Source organism: Thunnus maccoyii, chromosome 8 (genome assembly GCF_910596095.1).
Source record: "Thunnus maccoyii chromosome 8, fThuMac1.1, whole genome shotgun sequence".
Lineage (NCBI taxonomy): Eukaryota > Metazoa > Chordata > Actinopteri > Scombriformes > Scombridae > Thunnus > Thunnus maccoyii.
In genome coordinates, this window is record NC_056540.1 from 2105641 (window position 1) to 2131908 (window position 26268).

At 40.0% G+C, this 26268-nt stretch overlaps 3 long non-coding RNA genes across 3 annotated transcripts; 2 read left to right on the forward strand and 1 right to left on the reverse strand.

The window, feature by feature from the left end:
• The first annotated feature begins 6541 nt into the window (after positions 1–6541).
• Positions 6542–13438, forward strand: LOC121902598. The gene is made up of 3 exons (XR_006097593.1): positions 6542–7745; positions 9421–9486; positions 13400–13438. It is a non-coding gene; the product is annotated as an uncharacterized LOC121902598 (long non-coding RNA).
• LOC121902599 lies at positions 7411–10983 on the reverse strand. Its single transcript, XR_006097594.1, has 2 exons — positions 10632–10983; positions 7411–10539 (listed from the first exon to the last, which is right to left on the reverse strand). It is a non-coding gene; the product is annotated as an uncharacterized LOC121902599 (long non-coding RNA).
• Positions 13439–13607: 169 nt separating the features above from the next.
• On the forward strand, positions 13608–16712 carry LOC121902600. The gene is made up of 2 exons (XR_006097595.1): positions 13608–13751; positions 14981–16712. It is a non-coding gene; the product is annotated as an uncharacterized LOC121902600 (long non-coding RNA).
• Positions 16713–26268: the final 9556 nt, after the last annotated feature.

Below are 26268 nucleotides of genomic sequence, written 5' to 3' on the forward strand. Positions count from 1 at the left end.
AGGCGTCAAGCCTGCACACTCATATACATCAGGTGTGGCATGTGCATACTTCATATCGCCCACCGCGATAGATTTATCATCCGAGGTGAGCCCATGCTTCATATCCCTCCCCCAGCCATCGATCGGCCAGACGCCTGTTGCCCTGAACTTCCACTGAGAGCCACTTCATCTGAAGATGGAAGTCAGGAGCTTGTCACCCTGACCCACTGGTTCTGAGAGAGATCAGCCAGCACAATGAAAGCGATTTTCTACAGCTGCTCGCACACTTCCTCCTCTCACTCGCTGCTGTGATGTATTAGATGGATTTGATTGTTTCTCAGACATGTTTATTTTCTCCAGGTGTCTTGTTGTTTTTTGTTATTGTGTAGAATCTCTGTTCTTTGTATCTAAAAGACGCCATAAAACACATGCTTGCCTACTCTGCTTTTGCTGCTACAGCCTTAGGTCTGATATGACAGGAAGCTTATGGTGGCTAATGTTAACTAACGTTAGATAGATACTGCTGTGTACCTGACCTGAGTCAGTTTCCTGGCTTTTTCAGCCTTCTCTATGTGCTACTGTCCTTTGTCTAGTATGTCACAGAGTAAAAATTTCAGTAGTTTTAATATAAAAATAAAATAATGAGTGAACACAGCGTACCTCACCAGGAGACATTATTACCTTTCAGTTCCCAGGATTCTCTTGAGTCAGTTGCTTAAGGGTATGTAGTCTCCAACAGTTGTGCAGAGGCTTGGCAACACAGCATGTAAGATTGCATCAGCGCATCAGCCACTTTTAGCTAGCATGATAGCGACAACTTTCTCTACAGGGGGAGTCATACCGGTGGAGGACCCACCCGCATGATTCTGAGCTGGAAGATCACAGAGGTCCCGAGCCTCACCTGCTGTAGTTTGATCTGAGAGCACAGGAGATGTCAGAGAATGGTACAAGACATGTGTTGCCTCTCCTCAGCTGCGGTGGTGATAGTTTCATTAGTCATTAGCCATTTTTAATTATATTCACTTCCAAAACATTTTGGTATTAGCTACTCCAACTACTTGTATTCTCTGTGGAAAGGAGAGGGTAAGCTAATATTCTGCTTTTTATTCGTGCTGCATCAATAATTACCACAGCTGTGGAGATCAACGGACAGTACCTCAGAGAGATGACTACATCATGTTTGATAAGGGGCCACAGAATTCATCTTAACTGACTATTCAACTGTAAAGAGATACATAGAAGCTGTTTTGAAGTGTTTTTTGCACACAATATTTGAATTGTTGGAAAAATTACATTATTACTATACTATAATAAATGGTAAATGGACTGCATTTATATAGCACCACTCAAAGCACTTTACACTACATGTCAGCATTCACCCATTAACACACATACACTGATGGCAGAGGCTGCCATGCAAAGTGCCAACCTGCTCATCAGGAGGAGTTTCTATTGCTCATTCATCCACCAATAAGAATCCCTGCAGCAAAATAATAAAGTAAAAATTATCATATTAAAACCAGTGAAATGTTTATCAGTGACATGCTGAAACATAGTTATCAGATCAGCAAGCTGACTCCGTAATGTCAGTTAAGGAAATATATCAAGCTTATATCAGTATATCAGTATATATCAATCAATCAATCAATTTTTATTTATATAGCGCCATATCACAACAGAAGTCATCTCAAGGCACTTTTCACATAGAGCAGGTCAAGACCGTACTCTTTAATTTACAGAGACCCAACAATTCCCCCATGAGCAAGCACTTGGCGACAGCGGTAAGGAAAAACTCCCCTTTAACGGGTAGAAACCTCAAGCAGACCCCGGCTCTTGGTGGGCGGCCATCTGCTTTGACCGGTTGGGTTGAGAGAGAGAAAGAGTCTCCAGTCTGGTAGTGTTAATTCAAACTTGAGAATCTGTATTTTCTATGTGGCACAAATCTCTCATTGTCAGTGTTTAATCAGAAAATCTGATTATCATGTGGTTCCATCCTCAGAGCCTGAGGGACACTCATGCTTTTGTTGCTCTGCACACATGAACTGCACTTAAGGCACCGTCAGTTTGTTGAATTTAAGCATATATATATATATATATATATCAGTCTTATAATACATCAGTGGTCACTTTCCTGTTCATTAATTGCTACACTGGCTGTTGTTCAGAAAACGTAGTCACTTTAGAGCTCCTGAAAGCATATTTTCTCAATCAACTTCTTATTATGAGTGATTGGGTTTTACCTGAACACACAATTTTATAAAAGATTTCTGTATTTGTGTTTTTGCCTGAGTTCTTCTTACTGGTTGACAGTAGGTGGGTTTCAGTTGGAAGAAATGCATTTTATAAATCAGTCATGATTGAGCAACATTTGAATTGTGATTAACAGTTGTTGGAGTGCTTATGTTGCCAGCACTGTCAGTCAAATCTTGTCAAACCACACCCACACAGTCCTAATGAAGCAGTTTATGAGTTTTTAACTGTCAAATGCTTAAAAAATAATAATCAGGCATTGTTTGTTTTTTTTCTAAACTTTAACACCATAACCCCGAGGAAGTTTTTCAATTGTATGTTACTATGTTTTAATTAAATATTCATATCCCTGAGTCTTTGACTTTTCCTAGAACAGTGCTATGTAGCACCACCTATTGTTAAAAATAGTGAAGATGAATCCAGACAGGCATTTATACCTGTAAACACCACCAGGTAAACTTTACCCCCATATGAAATGCATTTATTTATGAGCAGTTTATGTTTAAACATTTTAAGTTGCTAGGCAATGGTATTTGTTGGAGTGTGTGATCTAACAACTACGTCAAGTCATAATTAAATGGTAAAAAGAGCAGAAGAGAATGACCTACAAAAACACCTTCACTAATCACCTGAAGTGCAGGAGAGCTGTGTGGAAAATACACAGTCAAGGTGCTGAATGTCTGCTCAAAGTGTGTTTGAGAGACATGTGTTCAAATGAAGATGGTTTATTCTGCTCACAAATGTTCATTTTGTGTAAAACTTATTTTTAATTCATTGATTATTCATCATTTTTGTTTTGCCATGTTACCATCTATTGTTTATAGACTTTTTAGCCTAATATGCCTGTTACCTTACTCTGTTTTCATGAACTGAACACCAAAACAGAAATATATATTTGCGTTATGATGTTATAAATTTAAAAAAGCTTTAATGGTTACCTCAAGTTTCTTGATGATGTTCTCTTATTCACACATTGTTAAAATGCCTAAATTAATCATTAATTAGGAGAAATGACTTTGTCATGTGGATTTTGTTGTGACATTAAATCACCCATAAGTGTGGTGGTTATTTATTATTATTATTATGGCTTGTTATTGTCTATTTTAGGTATTTAGGCTACTTTGGTCATTTAAATAACATGAGTTATCTCATTATGTGATGAATGTGGTTTTATAATAATATCACACCACCCAAACATGCAAATATTTCCTTTTAATATCCATTTTCAGTGTCATTTTAGACTGACAGACTGACGGCCATGCAAAGTGATTAGTGCTTACATTATAAAACAACAGGACCAAAACACAGATGATTAAACAAACTCATTTCATGACTTTAGACATTCCTTTGTGAAGACAAAGCTTTAATACAATGACAGAGTACATTTTTTAGTATTAGAAATGTGGTAGCCAGGTGCACAGGTAAATTTTACCTGTTGGTGGTTTTAGGTATATAGTGACCCCTGGTGGTCTTAGTGTTAAATTATATTCTTACTGTGTTGTATTGTGAATATTTAACATACAGAGAAATACTAAAGATTTGAAATCAAGTTTTTAGGGTTTTATGGGCATAATTAGAATATTGTCTTAAAGTTCAAGCTCAAGAAAACGATGTAATTAGGGAGTCAAGTGTCAGCAAAATCTGAAAAATCCATTATTAATGCAATGCATCTTAACTTCGTGACTTGAACTTCCCCCTGGTTCCATAGGTCAGAAGTTTGTACTCTAATGAGCAAGACCACTCACACAGTTAACAGTAAACAGATATTAGCTAAAAGAATTTAATTATGAATAGGAGTTTCAGTATTGTATGTATTTAAATCAATCATCAAACCAGAGAAGCATAATTTCAGCCCTCCGTCTACACAGGATGCATTCGAGCACGGTATCTAGTGTAGGTCACTTGCGTTGTAAGCAGTACTCAGAGCCTGATAGGTATGTACTCGGTACTAATGCGTGAAATGTACGATAATAGACCTGAAGCATAAAAATACACTTACACAATGTGTGTTGTTGGAGGTTCAGCCATTGTGGGGGAGTGTGTGGCACTGCTGTTTAGTAGACTCCTTTGGATTCCTCTCTTAAGTTTTAATTAGTCCCTTCCTTTGCAGAGAAGATTTCCCACAAGTGTCCATATGGGCACTAGAATTTAATTTGGACAAATAGCGAGCATGTACAGCATCTCAAGCGTTAGGGATGGGGCTCTGTTCAGTGCTGCAGTGAAAGGCCATTGCATGTTTTAAATTTGAAAGACTACAGGGTGTATTGTGACATTTCAGAGCATGATTCAAGCATTTCTAGATTAAATCAAATTACATATCAAACAGATGTCAAGTACATATTGTTTCATCACTGATAGAGACTAAATCACTGGGTGATGCCATCTTTTGAATAATGTAACATGTTCCTGAAGTGCAAATGGCTTCATGTTACAACATGTTACTGTAGCCAACACCCCCCCCCCCCATGTGAGTGAAGAGGTGACATACAGTCTGTCCTCTATATGCTGGCAACATGCAGAGTCAATCTATAGGCCTCGTCCTCCTTCTGCTCCCGCTGCTCTTAAAGGAAATGAGCAGATGCATCAAAGCCAATGTTACCCAGTGCTCACACAAAGACACACTAAACCACAGATTCCAAGTCAATATGTCAGGTTTATTTGAAAAGTCCCGGATCACGTTCAATGGACTCCATACCGCGTGTTTCCCAAATGTATCTTTGTGACCAAAGATGTGGTCGGTTCAGTAAATGGAAAAGTACATAACCAGCAGGTTTTTTTTAACCAGACTACTGGATGTTTTTCCCCCTAAAGTAAATTATCATTTGATATATTTTTCTTTCTTTTTGAACAACAGTAAAAATAAAAATGTTGTTATGTTATAGAAGAACATATAAGCTACATAATGCAAGTTAAAGAGTAACTACACACTCAAATTCTGCTAACTCCCTCCATCCCTGCATATTTAAAAAGTGCAACGGGGTGGGGGGAGGGGGGTGGTTGTCATACTGTAGATTGAGAGCTCTGAATATAGCACATTTATCAGCAGGCTCATGTGTTGTGTTTTCTGCCACAGAATCTCACGTTCATATACAACGTCCTCTCCGCCATCTCTTATCAGGCTTACTAACACTACCAACAGCTCTGTGAGAGGTACCAACTGAAACTACAATTAGTCAGTGTTCTGATATTTATACTTGGCGCGGCAGCTGATATAAGAAATACACCTCGGAGTCTTGCCTATCTTGTCATTTTCAAATCCAAGCAGACAAATAACATGCTGCTGCTGAACTCCATTCAGAAAACAAGCATTTTAAAAGTTGTTTGCTTGTCATCTTGTGGACAGACCTGACAAAGAAAGAATACAGACTTTTTACAAATCGGCATCATGATGTAGTTATTTCTGCATCCTTTATTTATTGCAATGAAATCACAGCAAAATCTAAGCGTATTTTGGGTTCATATCACTTTAAGGTCTGTAGTTGTCGTCTGGGAAGTGCAAAACTTGAGTTGATAATGTATCTCTCAGTGTCTACAGATAAGTGTTGGCTGTTGTTAGCAGGAGGACTGAGTCGTCATGATGACAGGCGGGCTGAGCTTCAGTAACATCACCGCGCTAGCTCCCATTGTCGGGGTGGGGACTAGTCAGTACCTGCCATTTGTCGCTGGCAGTTTGGGGAGAATAAATACAAATGATCCTGCGGCCAAACTTGCGAAGTGAAAATTTGCCTCATGTTTGGTGTGAACACAACATTAATGCTCTAAATGGGACATGGAAACACCTTTGCTGAGTAAGTTCTGACGTAGCGAACATTTAACTCACATGACTGATGAGCTGTTTCTGCTGTCGGCATCTTCCCAGATATTCCCATAATGTGCAAAAACATAGCCAATGTAGCCAGGTTAAAAATACCATACATTGTAATAAAGTTTATGTTAAGTTAAATAATTAAGGTTAAAAGATACATCATAAATACGGTTAAAAACAGCTATTTCCTAAAAGATTAAAAGGTTCAATGGAATAAATAAGTTAAAAATATGCAGATGTATCGTTATAAATATTCGTTTTATTTTGAAGAGTTCATGGTCGTAAAAGGAAGTAGTATTCCAGAGTAAGTTTAATACTGGTCATTCATTGGTTGAAGTGGGTTGGATCCATAGATGTATAATAAGAACCGGATAGGGCGCCGCCGCTCAGTGGCCACTATTGCAGCGAAAAATCCCCCTGCAGCCCAAAAATGATTTTCCCCATAGATCATCACTGTAGAAGAGACACCTGTAAAACTGTTGACAGGACCCCTCGAACTGCAAACAATTATGATTCTTTCTATATGAACTTTTGAGCCATGGAGGTTTTATGTTTGTAAAACTTTCCTCGAGCCGAGAAAAGCGATTTAAAAATCCGTGACGTCATCACAATGTAAAGTCTATTGGCCGAGCGGGAGCTCGTGGGCGGGGCACACAGGTGTGGAGAGAGAACGAGAAAGAGAGAAAAGTAGAGTGTGAGTAAAAGTCCTGTAACTTGACGGACTGAGTAGCGATGTATGCGCAGTGTTCACAAACAAATGTGTAGCTGGTGTCTGAGATTATCTACCCAACAGTCTATGCCAGGATACTCATGCTACATATTTTCTACGAGCAGCTGAAGATACTTCTACTCGAAGTATGTTGTGCAGTTGTTCAAGTTTGTTTGTTTGTTAGCTCATTAGCCGAACGTGTGTTGTTAGCATTCATTAGCAAAGTGAACACACGAGTGATTTATTAGCATTAATTAGCACAGTCAATGGACTTATAGCCACCGTGTAGCTAACCCAGTTTATGCTAAAGGCTTTAGTTCATCGTTTTCGACGTGGAAACCCTGAGGATTATCGGACAGTGCTATGAGCTACTAAGTCAATGCTCAGAGAGACTTTTCACTACATGGGCAGGACCCGCCATCTCTGGACTTCTACGAGCAGCTGAAGATACTTCTACTCGAAGTATGTTGTGCAGTTGTTCAAGTTTGTTTGTTAGCTCATTAGCCGAACGTGTGTTGTTAGCATTCATTAGCAAAGTGAATGGACTCATTGCCATTATAACTAACACACAAGTGATTTATTAGCATTAATTAGCACAGTCAATGGACTTATAGCCACCGTGTAGCTAACCCAGTTTATGCTAAAGGCTTTAGTTCATCGTTTTCGACGTGGAAACCCTGAGGATTATCGGACAGTGCTATGAGCTACTAAGTCAATTTTCAGAGAGACTTTTCACTACATGGGCAGGACCCGCCATCTCTGGACTTCAGCGTGTATCCTGTTCCTTCCCGGAGACCGAGGCTGGTATAAACTGTATCCTGTTCCCTCCCGGAGACCGAGGCTGGTATAAACTGCATCCTGTTCCCTCCCGGAGACCGAGGCTGGTGTAAACTGTATCCTGTTCCCTCCCGGAGACCGAGGCTGGTGTAAACTGTATCCTGTTCCCTCCCGGAGACCGAGGCTGGTAGAAACTGCTGATTGGAGTCAGACGTCATGACCAAGGTACCGCATTTTATTTTGTTGCTGTTTTGAGTTAAGCGGCCAAATAGTTTTGGGCCTCTCTGTTCACATGCATCGAATCAGGCCTGCAACGGGGGTTTATTTTCTTTTATTTAAATACCTGCCGGTGTGTGTGTGTGTGCGCGCGCGCTTAGTGAATGTGAGTCTTTGAGCATATTGTTTACATTTGAAGAGTTATTGCCATAACTCCAGTTATTGGAAGAGACTCTTATTTAGTTGCTTATATGGGAAATTGGCAAAAGTAAAAAAAGAGAAGTTCATTATTTCTAAAACTAATTCCAGTGTGATGTTTGGTTATTTCTTTCACTAGAGGTATTTATCAGTGGATATCAGTGACAGCTTTGTTTAAAGGAGTAATACACCTATTTCATTGTAGTAGTCTAATTCATCAAGTAGATTACCTTGCATAGATTTAATACAAGGGTTAAGTAAAACAGAGCCTAATAATAATTACAATCCATTAACAGTGTATAAAGGGACCCAAGACAAATACAAAAGTATATATAAACAAAAGAGAAACATTTAAGTATTTTCTATTTATTGCACATTAAGTTAGTTGATTTTAAGAACTCAGGGCTCCTCTCTGATTAGACGAGAGATAAGTGTGCTACATCAATACTAGCTAACATGAAAGAACAATTACAACTTGCACAATTGAAACAAATTCCTGAAGACCTCTCCATTTTCCTCTCGTAGAGAAAGCGACTGGTTTTGTTTCCGGTGCTTCACTTCTTCTACTCTGTTTATTGCAGCTATGCATAACAGCCTATACCACCAACTTCTGACGAAACTACACTTTGCATAGCCTAGTTTATTGCTCCAAACCAGCTGATGTTCACTTAAAATTCACTTCACAATTAGATGGAAACATGGCTAACTGGCACAAATGATATTTTATGCTATTTTCAAGGTATTTAATACACAATTTTCAGCATAAATGAACCGTCGTTGGCCTGTTATTTTCACCACACTGACTGGAAGCCAGCAAAGAGTGTTGCACACACTGAACAAACTATCTGAATAGTATCAGCCCAAATGTGCAGATGTCAGTGCGTGTAAGACCCATGTAACTTTATGCAATCTGATTCAATCCCTAAAAAGATGTGGATAGTGCAAGACAAATGTAATATTTGCTGTGTCACTGAGGCTCAGGCCTTAGTGTCAAAGAGCAATTTTGATGGATCATTTATTTATTTAGTTTCCAAACAGAATTCCACCCAAAGGCTGTCTGATATCAGAGCTGACAACACTGCCATGAATGTGCCTTTTCAGATAGAGGAGACCAGTAGAGGCTGTTTGAACTAGTTAAGCCCTGAGCACTGTAATGTGGCAAACTCACTATCAGTCAGATGTGAATTACTCATGAAACATTGATTTTTCTCTCTTGACTTTCTGCTGATCGACAGGGGATATTTGGGTTTTTAGCTTGAACGAGTCGCTGTCGGGGAGCTACACGTGGCTTTTGAAAGGAAAATGAAAATTCACATTTCCTAAAACCCTCCCTACGTGTCCCTTTAGTGCGTCTGTCCCTCCCGTCCACACTGAATAGCATCCTCCCCTGACAATAATCAAAGGTCTGTGTCGACAGATATCAGTTCCCTCCTCGGAGAGCCTGAGACAACTTGCTTGTTTTATGTGTGTTTTCAATCCTCTGCAGGAGGGGAAATAAAGCTTCACATCCTTAACCAGTGAAGACTGGATCGGGGAGCAGTTGTGTTCCCAGGTAGGCAGTCGAGCCCAGCTGATAAATCAGCATTTTTTCAGCAAATTTTACTTACTTATGAATTTATTACAGATACATTATCAATATGACCATATTGTCCTGTTTGGGCCTTCTTGCACTGGTCACCTGTGGCCTTCAGGATTGCCACTTTTATTACTTGTTTTGAAGGCACAGATAGGACTTGACCCACTCTACATTGCCAATCCTCTCACTCCTTACTCTCCGGCTCATAGCCTGAGGTCTGCTGACCAGTTGCTACTGACTGTCTGCAGCTCCAGGCTGGAGACAGACAGTCACAGGGTGTTTGTAGTCAGGGGTCCTCTGGAAAAGCCCTCCACTGGAAATTAGATGAGCTTTTAATTAGTTACACTGGCTTTTAATTCTATTATTTTTTTTATTAAACTATTTTCTCTTTTAATCTTATTATTTACCATGTATTGCATATTCTCCCATGAGTGTTGATTTTCTCATGTCTGTAAAGCTCTTTTTTCAACTTGTTTTTGAAAAGTGCGGTAATGGTTATTATTAGCATTATTATCATTTTTATTATTAGCGTATGTTGGCTGTAAGCAACAAGAAACACACACTACAGAAACATCAAAGATGTGTTTAAGGTCATTAAGAAAGGGTTAGTCCACCAGAGAGCACTGACAACACTGTTAAATGTCCCTCTCACTATAGACTTACTCTGTCCCTCTCACTATAGACTTACTCTGTCCCTCTCACTATAGACTTACTCTGTCCCTCTCACTATAGACTTACTCTGAACCTCTCACTATAGACTTACTCTGTCCCTCTCACTATAGACTTACTCTGTCCCTCTCACTATAGACTTACTCTGTCCCTCTCACTATAGACTTACTCTGTCCCTCTCACTATAGACTTATTCTGAACCTCTCACTATAGACTTACTCTGTCCCTCTCACTATAGACTTACTCTGAACCTCTCACTATAGACTTACTCTGTCCCTCTCACTATAGACTTACTCTCACTATAGACTTACTCTGTCCCTCTCACTATAGACTTACTCTCACTATAGACTTACTCTGAACCTCTCACTATAGACCTACTCTGTTCCTCTCACTATAGACCTACTCTCACTATAGACTTACTCTGAACCTCTCACTATAGACTTACTCTGAACCTCATTCATGCATCAGAAATCACATCTCTTCTGTTCACAATCATAAATAAATCAATATTAGAAAACACAAGGACGTAGAGATATGAATGTATACGTGTGTGGACGAAGCACATTTATCTGTAAATACTGACTGACACTGACTCTGTGAGTCAGAGCAGGAAAGTGTCAATAAGTTAACACAATAAAGTTTCATTCAGTGTTGTCCATGAATTCATCATTTAGCAGACTTACATTTCATTAATGGTGATAAAGTGGAATCTGACTGTGTATCAGGCTGCAGCTACGTTACATTTTAAATATATTTGTTCATCTTTAATCTTATGGGGGCAAAACACAGGAGGCAGCGACTGAAGATGAAAAATATAGTTAAAGATTTAAAACATATACAGATCAAAGACACAGAGACATGACTGTAAGCTCACAGTCTGATCAGTAATAATGTGTTTGGTGATTTGCACTTGAAAAGGCGTCAAGGTTAAAATACAGCAGATTTTAACATTTTAGACATCTATTTGTATCTGGGCTCAACAGCGTTCAGTGATGCTGCTGGATCCTGCTCACTCACAACCATGTTCCATCACTGCAACCAATCACATGATGAATGATACAAATGATTATTCATTGATCCCACGTGTCTAAAGCTTCATACTGATTTTTTTACACATTATGTGCAATAAAGTTTTCAGTGCAGGAGCTGCTCTGACAAACTGACAGAGTGTGAGTGTTAGAACAGAAGGACATGCAGAGGTTTTATTCTGAGCTGAGGATGAATTCACACTGTGTAATATTTAAATGTGAAGGCAAAAAAAAACACTGTTCAAAGAAATGACTGATGTGCAAAAAAAAAAGTGGTAACTTTAGAAAGTCCTTGAGTAAGTAAACTGATATCCAAGCAGGATTTAGATTGTGACATACAGTAAACCTCTGCTTATTAATGTGCTTCCATATGATACGGACTGAATGAATGAGGAGATGTAAGAGGGAGGAGACGGACACAAACTCAGGGTTCGTTGAAGAAAACCTGCCAGCCAGAAGTTTGGCTTCACAGAGTCGGTTACCATGGTAACCCCAAGTTTAAGTTCCCTCTCTTTCTGGAACTGAAAAGCCAGAGTTTCCCTCAACTCAGGGTTAACAAACTCAGAGTTTTCACTAAACCGGTTTTCTGGATTCTATATCTGCCAAAATAAAGACATAGAGAGAAAAAGGGACTTAAAAATGCTGCAATGTCCATGTCTGATGGTAACCAAGAGACGTACAAATTAAAAGCCCTCTAGCGTTTCATAGCCATATACTAGTCTGACCTAGCCTTGTGTTTTGATGGTTTGCCTGTATGTAAACATGTAGAGTATATATCTGTATATGAACGGATAGAGGAGACTGTCAGCGTTCCAGAGACAGAAGAACGATGTCAATGGGACATTCTGAGCCTTAAAGTCAAAATATGAACTGATAGCTAACAAATGAGCTAATATTCTTCTGCTTTCTGTTTTCTTTGAAGTTTATTTCTTTGTATAGCACTTTTCATTCAGTAGTTGTAACTCAAGGTGCTGTACACATAGAACAAAACATTAAAAATACTTCAAATTCAGGATATTTAAAAGATTTAGGCTATTTTTAAAATGTGTTTTCACTTACTCACAACTCCATAAGAGTTTTAAGGCTGTAACTATTCAGTTCATCATTAAAGCTGAGTGTAAATGAGCTAATACAGTGTTTCATGTTGTTCTGTCACTTTTATTTGATTCACTATGAACACAGAAATCACAGAAAAGACACATGTAAGGTGCAGAAATTGAATTTAAGACGGCACACAGATCCTTTCTTCTGATATAATGTCACCACACAAACTGACAACATACTGAACTGGAATCTAAATGGTTACTTTCTCATCTGATAAAAATATGAAAACTTAATCAAATGAAATATAAACAGTCCTACAGTGCTCACATGTGAAACGCGACCGTGTGTGCGTGTGAGATGCTTCGGTCGGTAAACGTGTGTTTTTGCGCTCGGTCTCATGGAGAGGCTGAGTCCCGGCAGACATGATTGTGGAAGCGCCGTAAACACCCACTAATGACAGAATAGAAAAGTGTTTGCACTGAATCATTTTGAAAGCGCAACGGCCAACGGGGAAAAAAAGTCAAATTGCATGAGACAAACATGAGGCTTCCAGGTGGCCCAGAGGTCTGAGTGACCTTGTAGCCACAACATGTGTGGTCAGACTGGGTACCTCTGTTGCATTCCATTAAAGACATCTCTGACTATCCCACCTTCTACTGGAAGACATGCAGTAACTACGCCATGAGTCTGAGTTTAAATAAAGAAAAAAGAAGCAAAAACAGCTAAGGTTGAAACAGGTTTAAACTCTAAAAAAAAAAAATCAATACCAGTATCAGCCTCAAAAATCCAGTATGGGTCAGGCTCTGGTGGGTAAAGCCAGCTCCTCAGGCGTGTTTTTATGTGGCCCAGTGGTTAAGTTCTGGATCGTATATCTACTCTGGCTACAGGCAGTCTGCCTTGGGAGTACAAAAACCAAAAACAAGGACGCAGGGATTGGGGAAGACAAGTCCCTGCAAAGGTTTTCCCTAACAATACCAGAGAGTTCAAAGCAAAGCAAGTGGCAGTGCAAATATCCCATATCCCAGAATCCCCAGCCCCGTCCTTTAGCTTAAGGCAACAGCAGTGCTGAGATCTGGGGAACCGGAGAGCTTTATCGATTTGGACGTTCCTTAAAGGTTATACTGTCTCACGTCTGCCTTCCCCTGCAGACAAACAGAAAGAGAGACGGGAGAGAGACTTCCAGGAGGCCCCCCCCCCCCCCGCCATAAAGCATCGCAGGCAGGAGTATTTTGGAGGTATCTTTTAATTTCATGCACGACAGCTCTCACATTTGTTTCCCCTCCCTTTCCCGTTCGCCTTTTTTTTTTTTTCCCTTCCTCTAATGTCCCCCCCCCCCCCCCCCCCCCCAGCCCCCTCCACCTTTTTCCCTTTCTTTCCATCTCCAGGGTTTGCATTCAAATGACGCTGCATCCTGAGCCATCCGGATGGGACCGAGGCACGGAAACAATGTTCATTTTGAACCTTTCCTTTTTAAGTGCGAGCGAGGCACTCCGGCCTTATGTAAGCAATTTATTCTGCAGTGCTGATACAGCTGAGTGATGTGATGCAGCTCCTACACAGAAATTACAAGGCTTTTAAAACTCAGGCCTCCTGATGTATTAACACTAGAACCACCAGCGTCCTAACATCCCCCCCCAGAACCACCACAACACCGTCAGCTAGTGTAAAGATGTGATTCCTTGAAGCAGTTAAGTTGATCATTTTCATGTATATACATATATATATATATATATATTTAATAATAAGTAAGACTTGACAAAATAACTATTTAAAATTCAGTTTATGGGGTTTATTAATTTTACAGCTGCTTTAGGCTATTTCATTACAGATCAAAAAGGTCAAATACATTTTAAAATTCATCAGTAACTGTAGGCTACAACAAACAAACAACCAAATAATTAACATCTTTAAATTATTTAATTATTGTAGAAGAAGAAGCTTTGAGTAAAAGTTAAAAATGAATTTTGGATAATAACGTGTTTTATAGGTTAGTGGAAAAAAGAAATGGAGCATGCTCTCTCTCTCTCACACACACACACACACACACACACACACACACACACGCACCGTCCACACATAAGCTGTACATCTGTTTTTTGCTCACTTGTGTTTAACACTGTAATTCTTCCTCTACCAAATCTAGCTAGCTCTAGTCTACTCTTGTGATATGGCCTCCTGCTTATTAAAAGACATCTAAACAATGGGTGTTGCTAAGCAACCGGATGTGGCAGGAATGTCGAGCACAGCAGTGTACAGCGGTTTCTGTGAGGGGTAAAAATGACCCCGCGGAGGATCAAGGTGTAAATAATCACCCACCATAATTCACTAGATGAAGCCGTTGTAGGAAAAATCATGAACTGAGAAAACACATCAGAAAACACCAGGAGGGTAAAAAATGACCTCTTGGCAGCTCTGGTGTAAAATGTCATTCACCACCTATAAATGGTACATCTTGTGTTAATTATGTGCACAATAATAACATAGTTATGGTCTTCTCAGAAGCCTACAGGCAAGAGAACAGTTGACAGATATGTGTGAGGGTTATGCGGTGTGTTAGCAGAGCTGGAGACGAGGGGGGGGGAGGAGGGAGGTGTGTGTCAAATGTGATTACAGGAAAAAAAAACCAAAAACAAAACAGGGTAATTAAGTGTAGCGATTTTGGCTGGAAATTTGAGTCAAACCTTTTGACCTGGAGAGCTGCCAAATCAGCTTCGATTCACTCTCCACAGGTGACGGCGAGGGATAAGGAGTCGGACTACGAGAGGCGCGCTTAACCTCTGACCCCGGTGTCAGAGAGGGAGGGGTTACTCAACAGCCTCGACTTGCTCCCAAGGTTCAAGTGTCAATCTCAAAAAAAAAAAAGAAAGAAGGAGAGGAAAGCGAAGGTGACGTCTAACTGAGAAAGCTTAGTTTCCTGTCGTTCTTGTGCGGTAGAAAAGCTCTGTCACTGGATCCTCGTTAGCAAAGCTTGTTAAGAGACTTAATTAGTCCAATATGGCTGTGCTGATTGCTCCTCACAGGACAGAGGGCTCCAGCTCCAGTTTCAATGTGCTTATCAAAGCCAACACAAGGTCTCTAGTAGGTAAGCTTTTCTTCCTTTAGGTGCCCTCTCTGTTTGCCTGTCAAGCTCGTGTTAAAGGACCCCCCCCCCCCCCCATCTCTGTCTGCCTATCAAATTTCGCTGAAGGACCCCCTTCAACTCTGCCTGTCAAATTTTATTTTGAACGCCACTCCAGCGCTCTGGGTTAAATGCTTCAACAGATCCGGGATCCTAACAATCTGCTTGTCACACGAAGCCACAACCAGTGAGCTCTTCCTCTTTATCTCTCCCTCTGTCTGCCATGAAAACAGATAGCACGGGGGTTTGTGCATAGATAAACCACACAGCGCACTAGCAGGCAGTAATCCCACCGTCCCCGTCTGCCGTACACCCCGCAGGTCAATCTCAGGCTGCTTCCCCACCGGCTTCCCCTTTCACTCCTCTACCACCCGCTTGAAGCTGCCCGCTTTTGTAATAAAGCTGCTAAACCGCAGTGCGAGCCCTCGCAAACCGCAGCATTGGCTTCGGGGGTAATTGCGCTGGAGTTCTCAGAACGCTCCAATTCCCTTAATTATTAACGAGTGTTATTGTAAATTATGGATTATTAGCTCCCCTCCACGACACCGAGCGGCCGGGGCACCGCCTCGTGATGCCAGCAAACGGCAGGAACAGGTGAGGGGAAGAAAAAGCGACAGCGTAATGAGCTGAGAGAGAGAGCTAAATGAGGACAAAAACTCCAAAACGAGAAGCAAGGGTAAGAGGAAAGAGGATTTTCGGAGAGGAGCTGGGAGCAGGAAGGTGAGGCAAGCTGCCAAGGCCCCAACTCCATTTAATCACTCAGCTGTTCCACCGCGCACTGCCTATCCCAACGACTCAGCTCACCAGAATGACTCAGAAATCACTTGTGTGAGTTTTCATTTAGATGCAGTTAAAATGAGAGAGACTTATCAGAATGCATGCATGTTTGTCTTTCTTTTTTTCTTTTTTTTCCATCACCTTCACCAGCCTATATTCATCTTTTGATGCGGAGCCATGGACTGAATGTGGGACTAATTGAGTGGGTCAATTGCAACGCGGCGTGCAAAGCCGTCGTCATTAAATCATTACAAAACACTGAATATGGATTTGTGTCATTTAATTCACAAGAGGAGGGAGGCTTGCAGAGATGCTAACTGAATACAGTTCACGCTGATTGTAAATATGGTTTTGTCCATAAAGAGAAGTGATGGCTGTGTGTGTGTGGGTGTGTTTGCACAGTTGTTAATTGACTTATCAGCAAGTTTTGTATTACTGTGTTTGTCTCATTGCCTTGAATGTTCAGATGACTAATCCTCCCGTGTTTAGTCAGATGTTTAGTTACAGTCTCAAGTTTGAATCATCTCCTGTTTGACTTACAGTATAAAAGTCTTGCTTTTAAGGAATATTGCTATTCTTTGATGAATTTTTATCAGATTTAAATGTTGCTTGTGCCAAGTTAGACTTCTGTGACATAATGTTAGTATATCTGAAGACGCAAACCCTCTGCTGTAACAGGTAAAAAAAAAATAACACAGCTGTTATCATTCACATCCATGATTCAGTTCATGCATTTCCCCCAAGACTCAACTTCAGAAAGTCACGCCTGATGAACTCAGACTTGCGGAATTAGTGACTTGTCTTTTAAATTATCTCTGAAAATCCACTGTTACTGAAAAGCCTGTTTTATCATTTAAATGTAGTTGGCTACTACGTGTGCATGAGTTCCTGCTTCATTCAGATAGAGATTACATTTGGGTGCAGTTGGTACAAAACGCAGCAGGAAGGATCACGTATGTCTTTAGCCTGTTAGCCACTGACTTCTCATGTATTCAGGTTTCTAGTCTCTTTAGCTTTTTAACTGTATTTATCTCATCTCGCACCTATAATTGTCTCTTGCACAGCCTCTCTGCGGAGCTCTTGATGAATATTACTAGATATGTATCTGTTTCTGGTACAGATTTTTCTTTCTCGTAGCTGTTTGTAATCATACTTGGTATTTATTAGTCCTTTATTCCTGCTACCTGATCTCAATTTTTATGTTCACTTAGTTTGTCTCAGTGTTTTATTGTTTTTATGTTTGCCTTCAGTAATGAGCTTTTTTAATTGCTGGTTTTGGTAAGTGCTATAAAAATCAACTTTATTATCATTATTATTTAGTTCTGGTGGCGTCTCCTGCTCCGCTCTGCCTCGAAGCTGCAGCCTAGCATAGATTCTATACTGGATTCATATCTTTGCAGCCTTTGTCATTTTCATATATATATATATATATATATATATATGTGTGTGTGTGTATATACATATATACATATATACTAGGAAGAGATGGAACCAGAAATGGAAATATGGGCAAAAACGTGGTGAGAGTTGAAGATAAGAATCAGCTTGACACACACAGGTACAGACTAATCATTTTCCAGATGAGATTAGGAATTTGAAATAATATTAGTCACGCAGGAACCCCGAGACATAGCGCTCATTTTTCCCCACATCCCCCGTCTATCCGGGAGCCTTTGTCTCACAGCCTCATTAGCAGCACGGTTTTATATCTTATTACATCAGCTGCGTATTGGTGAGAATCAAAGGCAAATCTGTACCACTGCTTTCTCTTTCATGTTTGTCCCTTCGTCCCACTTCTCCCTTTCCTCTCTCTCTCTCTCTCTCTCTCTCTCTCTCTCCTCCCCTCCACCCCTTCTATCTCTCCAAAGGATGGTAAGATTTTAATGACAGCTGAGAGGATTCCAGAGATTTAATAGGAAATTGTGACTGCCACTCAAAGGATCCGGGATTATTCCACAGGAAAAAAAAAAAAAAAAAAAAAGCGACAGGGAGAGAGGCAAGGGACAGAAGGGAGGAGGAATGGAATCCTGGTTTTGTTCAAACAAAGAAATGAACTGGTTTTTGCATTTAATAGCTGTGCGAGCTCAACTCCAGGAGGCAGCCACACACACACACACACACACACACACTCTGTAGCCAGTAGATATAGTACCTAAACACACGTTTGATGGAGTAAAGCTGTTGTCTTGAACATTCACAGTCCATTTGGGAGATGTGTGTGTGTATATTATATGTATAATGTACATTATTTTAAGCCTCCCAGTGGACGGCTAAACTTGCTCTGCATATGACTGTTAGTGGATGAGGACTGGATTGAGCCTGACAGCCGGTACGTCCTGTTCATTAGGCTGAAACAGTCAGTCTCCCACGGAGCGTCATGTTTACCGTCGACAGCAACAAGCACACACACTGTGATTATTACCATGGAGACCTATGCTATGGACCAACGAGCACAAAAGACACACAGTGGAAATTTTTTTTTGGTGAAAATGATGATAATAATAAACAAGAAATATGGAAGAGATATCCACCCAAAAAATGTAGAATGTTAACAGTTGTGGTTAGTGGAATGTAGGGTTTATGAGGGGATGAGGTGCTGAGAGTCTGTGTCTGTTCTCATCTCAGCTGCCGGACTGCTGGAGGGTCATTCAGCCTGAATACTGAGCTTGTGTGTGTTTGCATGAGCAAAGCTGAACCAAGCTCACACACACAGAGTGCTACTCCCACCTACTGGACAAACGCAGAACAGAAACACACCCACTCATTTCTCTCTCTCTCTCTCTCTCTCTGTGTGTGTGTGTGTGTGTGTCAAGCTTAGAAAGAAAGAGAAAGTGAACAATGTGTAAAACATCTGGTATACCGTTCCTGGCTTTTATTTTATTTTATTTGAACAACTACCTGATCAAATGTATATTTTCCACTGCTATGTAAAACACACTGTCATACCACGTACCGTACACAAGACTAATAACTAAATAAACATCACAATCAAAAATACACATTATTTTATAGCACAACACCTTGCAGAACATCATGCATGTAATGATAAACCTTTGAGAATGGAAGCAATATCATGTGTTACAGAAACTGTTTATAATTAGTATAATTGTGTCTAAATTAAGAAATTAATTCTAATCTTCTAATAATAAAATAAAATAAATAGCATCCTTAAGTGTACCGTTTGATTAAACTGCATCACACTGTGATTTGAAGTATGTAGCTATTAATTTCTTTGCTTATATTCATTATATATATATATTCATTATACACGCATATATATATATATGCACATACATATAAAATGCAAAATGGAAATAGAAATGCTATGTAAATGTCTTCTTCATCACTACCCCTGCTTAAAATAATGTTTAGTTTCCTTGATAGAGACCTGATAATTTAATGGTAATGATGGTAGTAATGAGGTATTTGCATCTATACCACAAAGGCTGGTACAGATGCAAATACAGTGTGTGTGTGTGTGTGTGTGTGTGTGTGTGTGGAAAAGACATATAAATAGAAAAATATATTCAAACTGTAACTATGAAAGTAAAAATAGGATTTAGAAAAGAGAGGGGGGGGGGGGGGGTGTTGCTCCCATCCTCAGTGGAAATAACGCCCTCTGACTTTATATCATGGAAAGTCAAAGGCTGAATGTAAACTTCCATCCTCCGGACCTGCCCACCACACCACACCACACTCACACACACTGTCGTCTTTCCTACCGCGATGTGTTCACCGTCATCACGACAAGTGTGCAAGGACGCTGGGGCTGCGAGGGAATGTAATGCGCTATGAAATGGGACTCAAGACCTTAAGTGTTTCCATGGAGATGAATTGAAATTCCTGACCGTGTACAGTAACTCATTTCAAAGTAATTCACTGAACACTTCTTGATGGCATTGATATTGGCAACTCATGCAGGATTTGTGCAGAATTTGTTGCTTCGTACAGTAGAACAGATCCAGTTCTGTTCCCTTTACATGAACTACCTATGATTTAAAAATGAAAACAAATGTATAATAATTATGGTAGGCCTATTATTATAATTATTATCCCTTTTCTTTATATTGTCATATCTGTATTGCTATGAACTTCGGATAATCTTCCAAGTGAAGACTGGTGAAGTCTGCAGCCCAAACACACACTCTCTAGAAGTCTGCAAATAATCCTGTGGAGGCGGCTGGTGGACTTGATGAGCGGTGGGTTTGGACAGCCCTGCAAGTGAAGTCTGGACATTTGGTTTCAGCCAAATAGTTTCTACCTGTTGAGAACGTCCACACTGGAAGGTATGTGAATAGCCTGCTGTCATAGCGTCCTCCTGGCTGCATTCCTCCGCCTCCTGATCACTCTCTCTCTCTCTCCAACAACTTTGTGTCTTTATACTCTCAATGCAATTAATCATACTAAAGGAGATAACAGACTTCCTAACAGTCTCTCCTCAAGACCAGTCATGTTGTTGACTATGTGAAGTGGGTGTGGCTGTCATGTGATCCTCAGTTATGGAATATTACAAATATTGGCAGACACAGCTCCCTGTTTCCATCATCAGAAACGCTGTTGAAGCATACTGAAGCCTTTAATGCACAGTGATATTTATGACTGCATCATTCCATCACATTTTAAATATTCGACATGCCCTCTGCATCATTTTAGATACATTTTCCCACAGTTGCAGCCTGATATTACATACTGTTTGAAAATGTTGGGATTTCCATTAACGTTTGGTTGCACAGCATGAGTCTGACTCATTACAACAGACTGATGCTTGTAGTATTTGTTGGTTATTTTATGATGTGATGGAATAATGTGTGTCTGTTGTAATGCAGTGTATTGTCTATGTGGAGGACCAGGTGAAATCAAGTCCCTGTGAGGTCATAACTGTATTAATAAAACTATTAATACACCAGGATAAATAAGGGTTTTTAAAATACCTCTGAGTGCCTGATTTAATGCACGTGACTGTATTATTGTGATCCGATATCATGTTTTAAACACACTGACAATTTACACGAGCAGCAACAGACATGATGCCCGAAGAGGAAAGTTACCTCCACAAACTCAGAGTTCATTAAAAGGACATCAGCAGAAGAGAGTCATCACAGTGCTGCTCATGACATTTGATTGACAGGTGATCTCAGAGAAGTACAGAGCACAAAGAAGGCAGTGACTGCTGAGCATCAGAGATGGAAGGAATTAATGAACCTCTAACAAAGAGGAAACAAAACCACACTCGCAGACTATTATCTGCTGACCCACCTATAGCAGTGTAATTAGTTCAGCTTTCAATGGTTTTTTTGTCATTTCCACTCTGGTGGAAGCATTTGATTTGTTAATGGTCCAGCTGGTAATTTTTCAGTCACATAAATGTATATAAGGAGTATAATAATTGTAATCATTGATAGATATAGGCATAGTAGGCATAACTAGGTAAAAAACAAGTGAAAAGCTGCCAGTGCAGTGAGAATATTTTTACTCGTTTCTAATAAAAAATGAACTTCTTTCATCTATTTTCTAAAACGGAGTCAATTTTTTCAATTAAAGTTAGTGAAGCAAGCTGAATTATTCTAGAGACACTCAATTACAGAAAATTATTCTAAAAAGATGATTTCTACTGGAAACGATGCAATATGTTTTCACTTTTTAAAAAGATTCAGTTTAGACAGAAATGAGATGACATGGAATCAGAATATATTTTGGTCAGATTATGCAGCCCAGTCGCCCAAATAAAATGTCTGCATTATACATTTCTGCAAACCGCGGATACGTGGAACCTCTATGTTTCAGTATGTTGAATATGTAGCATATCAACATTTCTATAATATGTATCATAGGGAAAGTAGTTCAGGTGACATCTATGTGAGCTCACTTCCATGGTAGGAGGAGGCGGGATGGGTGGTTGGCAGAAACCACTGTTCCAGACCACTGCTTGCTTCCGCTTTCAACTAGTGAGACGTAAGTACAGTTGCAGCCATTTTTGCTGGTGACAAAACCAGGTACTTCAACCAAAACCATGATTTTTCCCTAACTCTAAGTGGGTTTTCTGCCCATATGCCATCCACCACCTAAATAATAATAGATAGATGACTATTTGTGAAACTCCTGCAATAGAATTAAACATAAGGTTATTACATTTTTGGACTGCCAGACTGCTTTACAGTTAGGGAGACACCATCATTTAAAGGTTCTGCTGTGCATTGTACCTGGATTCTTTTGCAACAGGGCATTCTTTTGAGCACAGTGACCAAAAAGACGAGTGTACCTATGTGATGCATATATTACATGTTTGTAGCATACTAATTTATAGTACTGGTAGCCTGTGAATATTATACTTCATGCTAGCATCACACAGGTTGGTGCTAATAGAGTCTGGCACTATTTTCTGTTTCACTGTCAAAAAAATTCCATGAAAAGAGCAGAACCAACGATGTCATAGTTCATCTCAATATTTTATGACTTCCCCACCATGTCTGTGCCTCTCTGCTCCGAGCCCATTGGTCGCTACTGAAGACATACATTTTAAAAAAAAGGACTCACAAAGCAGGGGGAAATAGTGCATTTTGTTGGGGACTATTTTCAGCGGCAGATGAATCCACATTTGGTGCTCTAGTGAGTATTTATGGCAGCAGGACGATGTGTGTGAGATTGAGTCAAAATAAACTACAGTGTGTGTGTGTGTGTGTGTGTTCATGGTGATAAAGGAATATGTCAGCCAGTGCAACAGTGTGGCTCACTGATGTGTTTTTAATAGTTTTTTGGACAACAATAGAGCTGTATAGCACAGAGGAGTAAAATATATCACTTTGATACACACACAATGCTTGCTAGTAGAATAGATTCATTTCTGGTTTGGGTCTGAAACATGAGATTTGTGGACAAGAATACAGAAAATTGACACATGTGGCCAAAAAGAAATAGCTGTTTTGGGGTTAAGTTTCATGGTAAGCAGACAGGGAGAAAGAGGCATAAGATGACTAAATGTCAGTTTTGCTATCATCTATCATACACCCTCAGTAGTCAATCATATTGGAAGACTTGTGCTATAATTTGCCATATAGAATAAGAAAACCTTCAGAGTTACTGCTGTTACAGCTGCTGTTTTAACTTCAGTGAAATCCCTCACAGTGTTTCAACACACTCCAGAATTTGTTGTCATCATCACATCGCTTCAAGAGAAAAAAAAGAAAAGGCATTGCTATAGTTACCTCCCAGCATGGTACGGGGGACACATCAGCACATTGCAGAGCTGCTACTAATGTTAGCATGCCACACGGACGAATAAAGGGAGAGCTGAAGGGAGAGGGTCAAAAAGGTAAGGAGGTACAGAGAAAAGCAAGTGAGCAGGGGTTTTATGTGTGGATGTAAAGGAACAGGCATCCTTCAAGGCTTTTTCCATTGCATAACCTGACAGTCCACAACTCCTCTGTCTGTCTCCTCCTTTCTCCACACATAATGCAAACTCTTTTATACACTACCCGATCCCCCTGCAGTAACACTAGCTTGCATGTGCTTTTGAACATTCTCGCACACACACACACACATAGGCTCACGCATGCACTTTACTTCCAATTCTAGCCATTTAGCTTGAGTACCACTTCAACAGAGTAGGCCTATTTTGCCATGGTAACCGCATCCCGGCAGGAGGAAGGATGAGAGGATGAGAGGGAGGGAGAGGGATGGAGTGAGGTGGAAAAGTGAGTTGAAGAATGAGAGCATGCGTTACAGAATGAAAGAGTGAGACAGATAGAACATGGAGAGTGAATTCAGAGAGACTGAGAGAGAACAGAATGAGAGGGAGGAGGACAGGAAGAAAACAAAGGGAAAGTAGATGTCAGAGAGAGAATGAGTGGCAGAAACTGAACATAAAGGTAGACTGAGCATTATAGACACAAAACAGCGGTTCCAGTACAGACTTCTTTCTTCTGGTTTACCTTGTTGAGAGCTTGTAAGTCAATACTGTGACATCAGTAAACCAGAGCTATATCCCAGTTCAGGCTTCTGAGAAGATCTCCAGGGGCCGTATTCATTAAGCTTCCTAGTGCAAAGAGTTGCTCCTAGTGATGAAATTCTAAGAATTATGATGTTTTCTACGAATTTCCCCTTACAGTTAAGACTAGATCCTGGTAAAGATAGATGTTATTCATAAAGCCTCTTAGCCCTTAAGAGAGCTCCTACAGTGAAAAACTGTTAGGGGTATGGAGGAGGACTTCTAAGAGGCTTGAGAGTTTCTTAAGCAGAGGAGAAAATGGCAGAAAGACAAAGAGGCATAAAATTACATGAAATAGTATTTATAATTACACCATGTCTTAATAGAGACTAAATTCTATGATTAGGCCTATCGATTCCACTCTCCATTATATGCTCATTATCATCAAGAATGGTGTTCATCCCTCCAGAAGAGTTCCAGAGACTTGTAGAATCAATGTCAAGGCTGATGAACACCATCCTTCAAAAAGATATTCCTTCATTTGGTGTTTTGATGATGGTGGTGGAGAGCGCTGTCTAACACGTCAGTCCAAAATCTCCCATAGGTGTTCGACTGGGTTGAGATCTGGTGACTGTGAAGGTCATAACATATGATTCACATCATTTTCATACTCATCAAACCATTCAGTGACCCCTCATGTCCTGTGAATTGGGGCATTGTCATCCTGGAAGAGACCACTCCCATCAGGATAGAAATGTTTCATCATAGGATAAAGGTGATGACTCAGAACAACTTTGTATTGATTAGCAGTGAATCGTCCCTCTAAGGGGACAAGTGGACCCGAACCATGCCAGCAAAATGCCCCCCAAAGCATAACAGAGCCACCAGATCCCCTCACTGTAGGGGTCAAGCATTCAGACCAGTTTTTCCATTAATTTGTCACCTGTCTGTATGTGCACACACAACACATACAATACAGATAAACTACTCCACTGATTTTAATGTAGACACACTGTCGTTTAATTATGAACTGTACAACTCTATTATGTAGGGAATAAAGCAAATATGTAATAAACACACATTTTCGATCAGACTGTATTAGCAGATTCTAATCAGGGGGAAAAACACGAGGAGAACATCACAACTTTTGACAGAGCTCTTTGAATGTTAATAATCTATCCACTCCCTCCCTTTGTGTATTGTACACAGCACCCAGTGCATTGATTTACAAAATTAGCACCTTAAGGCTTTGGAATTTTCTTATTTCCAAATTTATTTAAAGTTGGCAAATTGGATTTTGTTTTTTTCCCCATCAAAAACAACTAAATGACCCTAATTATAAAGTTTACTAATTAGAAGTGAGGGTTCATTCGAGGATGTTTGTAGCCCAAAATCTTTACATTCATAAGCTGCAAAACCCCAGAAATCTAATGAATTAAGGATAAAATAGATTCAACTGATCTTTAAGAAATTACTTTTTTGCACCCAAAACTAAAAACTTTATGATTTGAATACTTCCTAGAGGAACACGAGGTATATAAGGTATACAATGTAATATTTACAATTAATGGGCCAAAAACTGGTGTTGCGTTTCTGGCGGATTGTTGACTGTTGGTTAACTTTGTGTGAGAATGACTCCATCTGAACATGAACCTCATCAATCTCTTGGCCTTAGCATACACTATACTGGCTGTAAGGCCACTAATAATATCTCAGAAGTCAAAAGGAAAACTGGTTGGTGCTGCAAAGCTAAAATGTAGCTTAAAAAATGTAGCTTTGTAAAAAGTATCATAAATTATATGACTTGGTCTGGTAGGGTTTTCCTGGAAAAATTAAACAAAAATGAATCAGACCATATAATAAAATCTCGTTTGTATTAGTGAACAGTCTGTTTTCCATCTTCGTGCTGTATATTCTGTAGTGCCAGTGGCCTACAATTACTCAACATAATGCATGTAATTTGCTGCAAAATATTCTATACACGGAGAGTCACGGCCAACAGTCAGCCAGTACATGAAGGATTTTAACAAATCAGAGGGTTCTTTGAAGCGTCTGTCACACTGGAAGTCTATGAGGCATTCACTGTGCTCCACAATGGTTGTGTTGTGTGGGCCATACAGATTAATGTGGCACACAGCCAATGCTAAAATATAGAAATACTTCTCTTAGCCTAAGTCACTGGCCTTAAATCAAGGGTT